This window comes from Panicum virgatum, chromosome 5N (genome assembly GCF_016808335.1).
Source record: "Panicum virgatum strain AP13 chromosome 5N, P.virgatum_v5, whole genome shotgun sequence".
Classification (NCBI taxonomy): domain Eukaryota; kingdom Viridiplantae; phylum Streptophyta; class Magnoliopsida; order Poales; family Poaceae; genus Panicum; species Panicum virgatum.
The window spans coordinates 32,133,191-32,147,954 of NC_053149.1; the positions used below are offsets into that span (position 1 = coordinate 32,133,191).

The window sequence follows — 14,764 nt, forward strand, 5'->3', positions numbered from 1 at the left end:
CCAGCCTCATAAACATGGTGCAGGCTAGCCCATTCTGTGGCAAGCCGAATGAGGATGCTAAGGCCCATCTCCAGAACTTTCTGGAGTTATGCAAGACCCTAACTATACAGGGCGTTGCGTCTGACGCCATCAGGCTTCGTCTATTTCCTTTCTTCCTCCTGGGAAGGCAAAACAGTGGTTTTATCAGAATAAGGAAGCTGTCAACACGTGGGACAAATGTTCCACGGTGTTCCTCACCAAATTCTTCCCGTTGGGCATAACAAATGCCCTACGTGGAAGAATTTCAAGTTTCCAGCAGACGGGGATGGAATCCATCCCAGAAGCTTGGGAGAGACTGCAAGAATACATACTCATATGTCCTCATCATGGTATGGATGAGTGGCTCGTGCTCCAAAGCTTCTACAATGGGCTAACGACAACATCCAAAGCCCACCTTGATGCTGTTGCTGGAGCAGCCTATCTGGACCTTATCCTCGGACGACCTTTTCTGAATAGTGTGAAAGCTAGGATCGATGTCGGATCTGGAGATGTCCAGTTCCGCATCTGGTCGACAATATATTCTTTAAATTCCTCCACAGGAAGGAGCAGAGGTTCGTGATCCAGCAGGCTCACGACGGAAGTCCACTCTGGGGTGCACCAGAACCTCAATTAGAAGAACCTACAACCACACAATCAAAAAGAAGACGTGCAAGGAAGGTGTGGTGTAAGGTCGCAAGCTCGTCCTCGTATAATTCTCTAGGATGAGCCGAGCAGTGGTAATCACAGCAGGAGAAAGGTCCCGCTCGTCAGACTCAAAACGACGAGCCCTTGTCGAAGGTAAATCGGTACGTATCTCATATTTGCTTTCCACCATTTTTGCTTTTCTCGACTTTTTCGATTTTCCCACTGCATATTTGAATTTTGAAAAAACTCTTGCATGCTAAAAACTTTTCTAACTCTTTTTCTTTCTTTCACAAAAATCCAAAAATATTTCCGAGCATGAAAATCCTTTGAAAAATAATTTTGAACATCTTTCGAAGCAAAGTTTGGCCGGGCACTCGAAATTTCAAAACTTATAGCCGTTAGAGAGTCCCTGGGCCCTGGCTATCAGCCAGTGGGCCCACAGGGGGGCCGGCCGAACCCTAGGGTCGGCCGACCCCACCTGGCAACGGCTCTCTGCCATCTTTTTCCAATGGCTAGTGATCATTGTGTTCAGTTCCTAGCTGTTGTGCCCGGGCATTCTCTCTTTAAATAGAGGCCGATGGTGGGTGTTGAGCTCTCACACTCAACTCCTATTCACTCACTCTCTCTCAAACTCTCTCAAACTTTGCTCTCGGGTTTTCATTGGATTTTTGCTCAAGATTTGAATTCAAGAGACCTCTCTCTCTCATTTCTTTGCTGCAAGAAAGAAGGAGCAACTCACGGGTAAGAACATTCATTTCAGTTTCACTAACATAACCCGTTTCGAGTTGCACGTGTATTTGTTCCATCATGAAAGGCTTAGGGCGGAAGGTTTCCGGCGCATTCAAGAAAATGACGGGTGGAAGTTCATCCCGTTCGTGGGGTGGCTCAAGCTCGTACACACCCGAACCTACGCCTACACCAAGCACGATGGACTATGAGGAAGAAGAACAATATGAAGAGATGCAAGCCAAACCGCAAACCGAGGCCATAGAGATTGACGCAGAAGATACACCATACCTCGACTTGCGACACGATCGTGAACGACAAGGCTACGCCATCCCAAAGAACAGAAGCTTCGTCCACACCCGAGCATTTGATCCAGACCTCCTCATCAAAACAGGTATGTACGAAGACTTCTCTAACATTTAGCATGAAATTGGATGGGATAACTTCGTTCCTATTGAGGAGTATGGTTCTCGACTCCTCACCATCCAATTTCTTTGCACTCTTCGGGAGGTGAAAAATGGGGTTTACTTTCGACTTTTCGGGAAAGAATATTCGCTTTCTTGGAAAACTTTTGCCGGCCACCTCGATTTCAACAAACGCTGGCCGATTTCTCTCGACCAAGTTTGACGCGGTTTTAATCGTCATGAATTTTGGGGCCGGATTTCAGGTCAAGTTATCCATGGCAAGTTCGCACCTCGGTGCGGCGATATTCATAATCCAACTCTTCAGTTGATGCACAAGTGGTTGACCATCACTCTCTTTCCATGAGATGATGTCCGACCCATGCGCAACGATGAGTTGCTCATTCTTTATGCCATGGTCAACAAGATCAAAATCTCCCCCACGCAAGCTTTGGTTAGGCAATGGCTTTTGAATTTCAAGATGACGGGTCCTATTGAGTGCACTTCTTTGATTACTCGCATCGCTACACGTATCGGTGCCTTAGATGGGAATTCTATTCCTTTTATTGAGGGCAACCATGTGTATATCAACGAGGCCTATTTGATCCAAGGTCACACACTCAAGAAAGGCCCGAATGACTCTTTGATTTTCTTTTACTTGGGCTATACAAATGAGATTCCGCTGCCCAATGCGGAGTTCCATTTGTATAATTGCCATTCGCTAACCATCCCTCTCGTTCCACGAGAAGGGGGTCGTAGGCATAGATCTTCTGGTTTACCTGGCAGGATGATAAGAAGCAGGACCAGAAGGGAGGCAGAACCAACGCCACCGCCTCAACAACCACATCACTCACATCAGCATGAGGCCGGTAGTTCGTCACGGCACAGTGCCAGCACTGAGGAGAGGACACGGTAGGCACCAGGCCGCCGGTCCACCTGTTCCGGCCCGGTGGAGCCCCGAACCTTATCAGATAGACGTCTTCGTCCCGAGGTTTCGGTGCCATCACCCAGTAGCTAGGAGAGCTGCGTGTGCAGGGTGACAACATACAAGAGATGCTGAACCAACACATCGACAATACCCAAGCATGGCAGCGTCACATTGGCAAAAGGATCCACGACATGGAGCAGTTGCAGTTGCAGCGACAGGAGGAGTGGAGGGCATACTGCTGCTAGACGGGTTTCAACCCCGACCAGTCGTAGTAAGCCTGAAGCTAGCTTGGGGGAGGACCCCCACGAGAGGTAACTTGTATCATTTTTCTTTACTGCTTTCATAACCTTGCATGACACCCATAAAAATTTGCAAAATCAGAAAATCCATAAAAATTTGCATAACTAAAAACAAATAAAAATTTGCAAAATTTAGAAGACACCAAAAAATATTTCTTTTAATATGTGTAGTAAGCATGGTGTGAGTTTTCCTTGTTGAGATGATGAATAGTTGCTCTGTTAATTTTTTTCATATGCTTAGTTACAACTTTATGATCTACCTAGTTTTGGGTTTGGTGGCTTAAAATGTTTAAACATTAAACTTGAAACTTGTGGGTAGCAAAAAGCATGATCCAAATCTAAGTTGTTGTGAGCTATGATATGGTTAAATAGAGTTGCTATGATCTTCTCTTATGTGATACTTGACATTCAGAGTATTTAATTTTGAAACACAAAAATATAATAAAGTTCCTCGATGATATAAAATTCCTATCCAAAGCCATATGTTGTTTTTCACTGCAAAACCTTTCACATATGCAACTTGCTATCTCATTGAGCTTTTTCAAATATTTGTGACTCTTAGTGAGATTCATTTCATACTCCCATGATCAAGATCACGTTGTTATCAGTCGAAACCCACCGGCGAGCAGCGACGGGCAACACGAAGAGCCGGGAGGTTGCTGCGGCGCTGGCAGGCACTGCTCCCTCGTCGACGGCCCACAATTCCGTCACGCGCCCGGAGGTTTTGTGGAAAACCGGGCGTGCAACCTGACCTATACCCGATCAGGAGGGTGCAGATGTGCTCCGAACAGTTTCCTGCATACAAAGACACGTGTAAATGTAAGTCCGAGCCGTGGTCGGCTCCCCGGGACATCTCTTGCATCGGCTTTAAAGAGCCGATCGAGTCCCGGTGTCAGATCGGATCTAATCGTATCCAGATATGGTAAATAAAGCAAATAACTATAAAGCTGCTTCAATTAAATCTAACTAAACTAATCCATGATGGTAAAAGCTTCACTGCTAGATCGGAACATCCTACACGTGACTAGGCCTAATGAACGTAACAGACAACTAAACCACAACCCAAAACAGAGGCCTAAGAACTAGCAAGAGCCGATTCCCGGAACAATCCCTATCAAGGCTAAGATAAAGCATCTACTACGCCACCGGATCATCCAATCCGTTTTCAAGGCCTAACCTAGCAGATATTACGCAAACTCTTAAGATAAGAGAAAACCAGAACATATCAGATCTACTAGACATAAAAGAAGTAGGGTGTTGCCTCTGTGCAACTAATTCTATGCAACAAGAACTAGCATGAGATTGAAACATGACTGCACAGAGACAACGTGATATTCATAGATGATAAGCAACGAAAGCATGATGAATCTACTAAAAGACATGCTACGAACATCAAGATAACTAGTACTACTCACCATCAAAAACGCTTCAGTACGAGTAATACCAAGGTAAAAGCAAGAACAATACTGCCCTGATCGCAAGAAGCGATCAGGGCAGCATGGCGCTTACTTGGATGAAAACCCTAGGATTAGGGGTGGCGATGCGCCGAGAGTTGTTGTTTGCGAGTCGTGATGACGCTCTCTTTACGAATAAAAAAGGATACATATTTATAGTCCGGAGACTTCAGAAACAATCTAAACTAATCTTGTCCTGATCGGACTCTATCTCTAAACTTGAACTAGATCTAAAGGTACATGGCCCATGTGGCCCAGATGCTCACGCAGGAGCCGATTTACAAGTCTTCTTGATCTTCTGCTTTAAGCCCATCTTGCTTTCGGCCCATAAATTAACCCTGTTAATTTATGGCGATAACACATGCCCCCCTGGTTTTGGCAATGATAGTTCCAAAACCAATCCGTCGCTTCATCTTCCCGTTAATGCTCATTAAACACACTGCAACCACCAAAGAAGACGCAATGTCTCTGCAACTGGCTCCTCGTATAATGTGAAACTGCCGATCCGTCTTCCATCTTTTCACTATTTAATCTCACTCGAATCGGCTCTTCTCCACAGCAAACTCCTTCTTCCTCCCATAGCCAGTAGCGCAGAAACCCCAACTCTCTACCAGCAATGGCGATTTCTTGTTCCTCCAACTCCAACTCCTTCGGAGACTCTTCTTCTTCTTCCTCTTCTCCTTCTTCTTCCCCCCTTCCTGCTTCTTCCATCAACTCCATCCCGGAGAGTCGGAAGCTGACGCCAGAGTGGGACCCAACCGCGGCGTACGAAGCACTGGCTCCTCTGCACTGGGATGCAGAGGAGTTCGACTTCGGGGTCACCTCCGAGGAGGAGGACGAGCCCGAAACTGAAGGAGAAGACCTCCGGCTCCTGTTCCAAGAGGAGTCAGAGAAGGACGAGGAAGAAGACCCCTCTTCGGATGGAGTCGACTCTTCCTAGGAAGAGGAGATCGACTCCCCCTCCGATGACGACGAGCCGATGAGCGGAAAGCCCTTCTGGTTCCTCGGGTCCTCCGAGGAGGACAGCGAGGAGGAGAACAGCGGCGACGGCAACGGCTGGAGCGACTCCTGGTCTGAAGGTGGCAGCAGCGCCTTCAGCAGCGACGATGACGGCGATGGCAGCGACGATGACGATAGCGGGGATGTGCCGGCCCGAAGCCCCAAGCGCCGTAGGTACTAGGTACCTACGAACAGTAGTAGTATCGTAGGGGTAGGATCACAAAGCCGAAGGATTAATTCCTTTGTAAAATCGGCTTTCCTTGTAATGAACTTTATTTTTAATGAAATCGAGTTCCCCCAATTTCGCATGTCTTCATTTATTTCTCCCAAAAGCCGATGGCAACGCATCAGGCTTCCAAAAATATCCAAGAGCCGACGAAATTCAAACTAGAAGTAACCCGCACAAGAGTAGAATATCGCTTCCAGCTTAAACCGAACTCGACGAACCCTCAAATTCGAGTGTAATTCGAAAACCAAGCTTTACAAATCCGAGCAAGAACTCTCCAAGCAGCCGGAATTCGAATCAGAGCCCACAGCAAGCAAACCCTAAGCTAACAGATCTGTACCATGGCAGATTCTGCAACTCGGACGACAAGCTCTGCAATCCACGATGCGGCAATCCACGGCCTGAAGGTAACATTCGGCCTAATCTTTTAGCTTTCTTCAGCTCACTAAGCTTCTGAAACTGAAACTCTGAAATATGACATCATATACATACTTCTGAATTTCTGAACTTCAGGTGTCAGACATCCTTCTGCCGCATCCCTCCAATCCAAAATCTTTCTGTCTTGGCCCACAAACCCATGAAAACCCCATAGATTTGATCTCTTGTGAAACAAATAGGATCCCTTTTGTGAGCCAAAACATTGATTTGAACCTCTGGGCCGACTGCTTGAGAGCCTGGCCTAATCCTCCTGAGAGCTGGATTACATGGTACAACAGAGTAGCAAAAGCTCACATGCCCTTGTGGCAAGATTTAAACATAGCCGATGCACTTAGTTTATTACTATCACCTCTTGACAAAGATGAAAATCTTCTGAAAACCATCGGCTATTTCTGGTCTGATGCTTTGAATTGTTTCCTCTTTGGTCATGGACCCATGACTCCCACTCTGCTAGATGTTGTCATGATCACCGGACTAGACATTAGCTCTCCCAATCCTGCTGCTCACAAAATGGCAGAAGTCCCATTTAAACTCTCTTCCAAAGTCAACTGCACAAATTGGGGTACTTACATGAGTCAGCTCATGAAAACAAAAGGTCCAGTGACTGAGAAGGAACACACAACCTTCTTAAATCTTTGGCTAGAGCACTTCATCTTCTGTGGCCCTTCCTTAGCTCCAACTAAGAACTATCTCCCTTTGGCCTACCACCTGGCCCATGGTAATCACACCGGCCTAGGCAAACTCTTCCTTGGAGAAATTTACAGATATCTCCATTTGATGACATCTAACTTGCTTAATAAAAAAACTGAGAACTGGAGGACCTTGGTGGTTCATTCAGTTGTGGGCACAATTGTACTTCCAACATCATATTCCCAACTTCCAAGGCCTGACCAAGAACTCTTTCCCCGATGAGAGTGGCAAGCCAATCAGATGTACTAGTTACGGCCAAGCTTTGTTCAGTCTCCCTAGCAGTAAACTGAATTCAACAGATGCAGCAAACTGGTTTAGAGTCTTCTACAAAGGACTAGACAATCCTCTCTACTTCCCGTTTACTGAATCTGAATCCTTTGAGAACCTCACTGCCTTTAGATTAGATAACTTTGCCGATGACGACATCACTCGGCATCTATATTCTCTAATGATTCGACCTGGCTTCCTCCCCATTGGCATCAGCACCTCTAATAGAATTATCAAGCCAGGTTATGAATCTTACCAACCAGCCATAGCAGCTCGACAATTTGGCCTAGGACAAGTCCCTCCCCACTTCCATATTCACCACTTGGTGGAGAGCAGAGCCGATCTGCCTGACGGTCTCACCAGTTTAAGATGCTACAGCATGTTTGATGACCTCCACATCCCAATACCAGCCGATCTGTCCTTTACCTCTTCATCAATCGGCTTTGATACTTGGTGGAAGATGTGGAAAACTCATGTCTTTAGAAAAGCTCTAGGTCCTCGACTGCAGAAAATTGATCCTGAATACGTAATCCCCAAAGAAGAGGTACTGATTCTATGCATTTATCCTTTTAAATCCTCTATTCCTTTCTCTTGGCTTAACCTGCTCATCCTGTCAGCAGCAACAAGATGGTCCAGAATCCATGACCAGTACTGGGGAGCCATTTCACTTTCTCCCAACTGCTCCTGACGTACTCTTCTGCAAAGGATCACCACCAATGAAGAAAGTGATAATGACCGTCCAGCCAGACTTACTTCAGTCGGCTTCCAAGCGAAGACAAACTCCTGCAAGCGTTGCCCCCCGAGTCTTGACCAAGAAAAGGAAGATGATCACGAGGCGAGTGATCAAGAAACCAGTACCAGCTTCTTCGAGTCCATCAGAATCTAATTCCAACCAAGTAACTTATTTCTCTGAAACTTCTTCTTTATCTCATACATGTGTACTCTGGTTGACTGTAATTCTATGTTCAGGATGCAGCTGAAGAAATCCCTAGTGTAGAAACCCTGGATCAACATGAGATGGCTGCAACTCCTGATGCACTGATGAATGCAAGCGAGGAACAAGCCGATGCAGCAGATGCTCTTGACGTCAACACCAGCTTTGATAGGACAATTGCTCCTGAACCGTCCAACACTTCTTCTTCAGAACAGGTAACATTACAAAAACCAATTCTGAACCAGCCGATAACTCCATAAATGCATCTTGCACTAACTCCAGATGTGCCCATAGAGTTTTGATATTTCAGGCTTGCTTTCCTTTGACCCTGCATCAATGGGCCTAACTGTCCCTGGAGCAGAAACACCTTCCTTACAGAAATCAGCTAACTTGGCACATCAGCTTCAACTCATCAAAGACCTCCTATCTGCTCCGATCACTGCTCTAGTTGATGATTCCAGCAAGATAAAGAACATCTTCGAGCAAATAGAATCCCAACTCCCGGAGCCGTTGCAAATCAAACTCTGGTCAGCCAGCAACCTTCCATTCTTTCGGATAGAAGTCAGTAAAGCGCAAGAAAGGATGAAAGCACGTCGCTCTCAAGCTTCTCTAAAAGCTGATATTACCCAAAAGTGCAAGGCCCTTAACCAGAAGAAGGCAACTCTAGATATCAAAGCTGACGTGTCTGCCAACACGAATCGACTCGACCTCCTGAAGAAAGAACTGACGGAACTCGAAGAAAAGGTCCGCATTACCAAAGAACTCATCCAGGCCGAGGAAGCTTCCATTGCAAACTCCAAACAAGAAACCCAGGAAATATCCAAGCAGATACAAGCAGAGTTTGCAGAGATCAGCACCTTGAGTCGGCAGATAGTTACAGGCGATGATAAGGATGATGAAGCGATCGTAGCACGAGCAGACGCCGTCCGTACTGAAGCCATCCACGCCATAGAAGAATTCCTGAACCGGTAGATAGGTTCAAGAGACAATCAGTACTGCCTGTTAACCTGAAACTTGTACTTTGTTTAAAAACATCTTAAGTCGATGGTTACACATCGGCTATCTTTTTTTACCGGCCAACTCAACGTGTTGGCCTATCATCATCATTTTTTTTACCGGCCAACTCAACGTGTTGGCCTGTTATCATCATTTTTTTTGCGGCCAACTCAACGTGTTGGCCTACACTGCAGCCAGATGGATCTCATCGGCTTTTCTTTACTCGCCTTTCCACATGCTCGGGAAATACTTCTTCAGATGCTATCCATTGATAGCAACAGGAAACTTGATGCCGTCCAATTCCTCGAGCATGTACGCATTCCCAGGCAAAACCTGATCAACCTTGTACGGACCATGCCAAGTTGGAGACCATTTACCAAACTTCTTATCTTTAGTTCCAAACGGCAATACTGCCTCCCAAACCAAGTCTCCCACCTGGAAATCCTTAGGTTTGACTTTCTTGTTGTATGCACGGGCGACTTTGGCTTTGTTCTCTTTGATTTTTTCCAGTGACCAAAGCCTTAGCTCTGTCAGGTCCTCCACATTATCATTCATCAAGGCTGCATACTATTTAGCAGATAGATCATTCTGAAACTCAACGCGCCTTGATCCAGCCGTGATCTCCCATGGTAGCACAGCGTCCTGGCCGTAAACTAAATAGTATGGCGACGTCTTGGTGGACCCATGACACGAAATACGATATGCCCCCAAAGCTTCTGACAACACCTCATGCCAGCGCCTAGGATATTCATGGATCTTTCTTTTTATGAGTTTGATGAGGCTCTGGTTGGATGCTTCAGCCTGTCCATTAGCTTGGGCATAATATGGAGATGATCTAATCAGCTTAATCCCCATGTCATCGGCGAACTTTCTAAACTCCTCCGATATAAAGACCGATCCTCCATCGGTCGTAATGGTCTGAGGGATCCCAAATCTGTGAATGATGTGTTCTTTGACAAAGCTGATCACATCTCTTGACGCCACTGACCTCATGGGTACTGCCTCTACCCACTTTGTGAAATAATCTGTGGCAGCTAAGACCCATTGGTGACCCTTGCTAGACAACGGGTTGATCTGTCCAATCATGTCCATGCCCCAACCTCTGAATGGCCAGGGTTTGATGATAGGATTCATCACTGATGCTGGCACTATCTGAATTTTACCAAACCTCTGACATGCTTGACATCCCTTGTAATATTTGAAACAATCTTCAAGCATAGTGGGCCAGTAATAACCCGATCGCCTAATCAGCCACTTCATCTTATGAGCTGATTGGTGAGTACCGCAGGCTCCTTCATGAACCTCATGCAAAGAGCCGATTTGACTCTGAAGGTCCCAGACATTTGAGCAGCAGTCCTTCCAAGGTCCTGTAGAACATGTCATCCACTATCAGAACGTACTTCATGGCCTTGAGTCTTATCCTTCTGGGTGCCCCCCGAGCCGAATCCTTCAAGTAATTGAAGATATCGGCTCTCCAGTCTCCAGGTTCAAGAAACTGAACCTCTACGTCGACTCCATTGGCTGTCTCCTTGTAGCCAGAAGCCATCTGTGCCAAATCATTGGCTTCATTGTTCAGAGTCCTGCGTATCCAGTGGAAATTGATGTACCTGAATCGTGACATCAGCTCACGGCACTGCATCCATATCGGGAAAAGAACCTCGCTCTCACACCTATATTCCTCCGTGAGCTGAGAAATCACCAGCTTCGAATCTCCAAAAATTTCCACCGCTTCTGCACCGGCTTCGAGAAGCAATTCCATCCCTTTACGAACGGCTTCATATTCCACCAAATCATTGGTGCACGGGGTGGTCACTCTGATGGAGAAGGAGTAAGTCACCCCACGAGGCGACACCAACAGAATTCCCACACCGCACCCGTCATCACAAGCCGATCCATCAAAGAACATAGCCCAACCACGAATAAATAATGCAGCAATATCAGTGCTGATCTTGTCCGCAATAAGATCCGCCAGTGCTTGTCCCTTGACTGCTTTTGCAGGCTGGTATCGGATATCGAACTCTGACAATGCAAACATCCATTTTCCAAGTCGGCCTTTAAGGACAGGGGCCGACAGCATATGTTTTATGACGTCCGATTTGCATATGACAATTGTTTCCGCCGAGAGCAAAATATGGCGAAGCTTCGTACATGTGAAGTATAAGCAAAGACAAAGCTTCTCGATTTCAGGATACCTGGTCTCGGCGTCTAACATGTGTCTGCTGAGGTAGAAAACCACCCTCTCTTGGCCGTCATGCTTCTGGACTAGCACCGAAGCAATGGAAGTGTCACCGACGGATAGGTACACATAGAACGGCCTATCTTGCTGAGGAGGAACCAATACTGGAGGCTTTGACAAATACTCTTTGATTTCATCGAAAGCTTGCTGCTGTTCTGCCCCCAGCGAAACTCATCATTGGATTTGATCTTCACTAAACCCATAAACGGCTCAATGCGCCTAGACAGATTAGGAATGAATCGCCTGACAAAGTTAATTTTACCGATGAGTTTCTGCAACTCTTTCTTCGTAGTAGGTGGTTTCATCGTCTTCACAGCTTCTTGACTCTTTAGGCTGATCTCGATTCCCCGTTCATGCACCAGGAATCCCAGAAATTGTCCGGCCGATACACCGAAGGCACACTTCTTTGGGTTCATTTTGAGCCCAAACCTTCGAGTCCATTCTAAAACTTGGCGCAGATCTTCTAGATGCCCCGCAGCTGATTTGGACTTGACCACGACATCATCAATATAAATCTCTACCAGCTTGCCGATGAGATCATGAAAAATGTAATTCATAGCACGTTGGTACGTAGCACCGGTATTTTTCAGTCCAAAGGTCATAACTAAGTACTCAAACAAGCCAACTGCACCTGGTACCCTTAACGCAGTCTTGTTCACATCCTCTGGGGCCATGAAGATCTAGTTGTAACCAGCATTACCGTCCATGAAACTCATCATTTTGTGGCCAGCAGCGGCGTTGATCAATGTCTCTGCAACAGGCATTGGGTATTCATCCTTCGGAGTTGCTCTGTTGAGATCTCTAAAATCGACGCAGACACGCCATCGGCCATCTTTCTTTTGTACCGGCACCACACTGGAGATCCATTCTGCATACCGGCACGGCCTGATGAACCCAGCATCCAGCATCTTCTCCACCTCTTTCTTAACTTCTTCTAAGACTTCGGCCTTCATCTGATGTGCTCATTGCTGAAATGGCCGAAACCCTTTCTTGAGCGGGAGCCGATGCTCGACTATGCTTCTATCCAGTCCGGGCATCTCAGTGTAGTCCCATGCAAAGCAATCCCGATATTCTCTTAGCAGTGCGATCATCTCCTCTCGCAAAGCCGGATCCAACTTCTTGCTGATAAATGTCGGCCGTGGCTTATCCCCAGGACCGATGTCAATCTCTTCCAAATTATCAGCTGATGTGAACCCGTATCCGAGCTTGCCGTCGTCTGAAAAATCAACTGCGAACGCAAGCGAGTCTTCATCATCCGCAAGATCAGCGGCAAACACAGGGAGATGACATGAAAAATTATTTGGCCAACCGCGTGGGCTGGCCGCTTCTATACTTCCATTATCATTCGAAACCAAATAGTCGATGAGTGGCCAACTGCCTGAGCAGGCCATCGTGTGTACATGATGTAACAATTCCGACCAAAAACAGAATTTTTCTATTTTTCGGGGCCGATCGCCAGGACCGGCCTCTCTATTTTTATTACACCCCGTGGCTAGCCAGGGTGCATCTACTCTATGAGGCCAATGGATAAAACCAGCCTCAGTCCATTTTTTGTCGCCTCGATCCGATCACAGTCTTCAAGGGCAATCCCTGAGATCGGCTCTTGTCCTTCTGCATCCCAAGCATGCATATCCGCGACGGAGACCTCGCTGGAATCATCTGCAGGGACCACTTCTACTTCATCGCCATCCCATTGGACGAGGTACTGATGCATTGTGGAGGGGATACAACAGTTGGCATGAATCCAGTCCCTTCCAAGCAGCACTGTGTATGTACTCTTACTGTTAACGATGAAGAACGATGTTGGTACAGTCTTGCAGCCCACTGTCAGTTCCATGTTAAGAACCCCCATCGCCTCCGATGGTTGTCCATTGAAGTCATTAAGCATCACATTGGTCTTGATCAGATCAGCAGAAGAACGACCCAATCGGCGCAGCACAGAGTATGGCATCAGGTTGACCGCGGCACCAGTGTCGACCAACATCCTGTTCACAGGCTTGCCGTCGATGAAGCCCTTGAGATATAACCCCTTCAAGTGTTTGTAGCTCTTCTCCTTGGGCTTCTCGAAAATGATTGGCCGTGGGCCGAGATCCAGCTGCGCGATGGCCAATTCCTCCGGTTGGGGTGCTCGAAACTCCGACGGGAGCACGAACACCATGTTCACATCAGCCGATGGCTTCTCATCGGCTTTTGTCTGCTTGGGGCGCCACTCCTTCCTTGGGGGGCGCCTCTCTTCCCTCTGCGGTCGCCTGACTTGCTCCGCAAGATTCGGACGCGCTTTCCTCAGCACGTCAAGATACTTCGCTTCTGCCTCTTCCAGATTGCGCAAGCGCTGTACTCTGCGCTTCTGCGACCGATTGAGCCCGTCAGAACACCACCGTGGGCGATGGTACCTGTCTTCTTCCTCTAGCTCTGAATCACCCCCGGATGGGCGCCTCACATGGTCATCCTGACGTGTTCTGGGCCCCAAACGCCGGAACACTGATGTCTTGTCCTGCTGGTGTTCTCGAGGCCTGCACTCCAAGCAATCATCTATAGTAGGTAATCGGCTCATGCCGGAATTCCAACAGTACCTGAAGAACGGGCAATGCCAGTGGTCGCGTATAGCCTGGCGCCTCCCCAATGTCCTTCCTAAGCGGTGCTCGTACTCGTCTTCTTCCGATTCGTACCCGTGGAATGAGTGAACGAGTGGTGCCATTTGCAGTATAGTCTTCCCTGCAGCTCTTGGGCTGTTGGCAACTTATGATTCTCTAGAAGCTTCAGCTATTTTTCTTTGAGGAGCAGATCAAATATCTGCTCCGCCTTGGTCATGTCAAAGTCGAAGCCCTTCACAAGTCCCTGCTGTTTGACCCACTTACACGGGACAGGGTTTGCCCCCCGGGTCCACTCTGCCACGGCTACTTCTTGCTCCTCGCCGGAGTCGTCAGATTCTTCAGCTTGTGCCATGTTTACATGCGCTTGAACTTGTCCTGGTATAGCTCAGGATGATAATGCTCGTACGTTGTAAGCTTCTGCACTAGGTGCTCCAGAGACGTGAACTCCAACTGAAAAGCCGCATCCTTGATCGGCTTAGCCAGTCCCAGGACAGCCAGATCGACTGCCTCCTTCTCTGTGATGCGCGACGAGTAGCATCGGTTCTTGACCTCCCTGAAGCGCTGTATGTACTCTGACACAGTCTCTCCTCGCTTCTGCCTGACTTGGGCGAGGTCGGCAATTCCAGCTTCTGCAGCTTCCGAGTGGTACTGGGTATGGAATTGATCTTCAAGCTGCCTCCAAGTCCGAATTGAATCCGGAGCTAGTGACGCATACCATCCAAAAGCTGGGCCTGTAAGGGATTGGCCGAAGAACCGGACCCTCAATGGATCTGACACTGAGATCATCCCAAGCTGCGTTAAGTATCGGCTCACATGCTCGATGGAGCTGGCTCCTTCTGACCCGTTGAACTTGGTGAACTCAGGAAGCCGATACTTGGGTGGCAGTGGGATCAAGTCATAGTCGCTTGGATAC

The 14,764-nt window shown here is 47.4% G+C and overlaps 1 long non-coding RNA gene and 1 other non-coding gene across 5 annotated transcripts in view; both read right to left on the reverse strand.

Annotated features, from left to right (window-relative positions):
* Positions 1-14,764, reverse strand: part of LOC120676877 — an 89,647-nt gene that overhangs the window by 45,843 nt on the left and 29,040 nt on the right. The gene's annotated exons all lie outside the window — the stretch shown is intronic.
* On the reverse strand, positions 266-372 carry LOC120677152. Its single transcript, XR_005676213.1, has one exon. It is a non-coding gene; the product is annotated as a small nucleolar RNA R71 (small nucleolar RNA).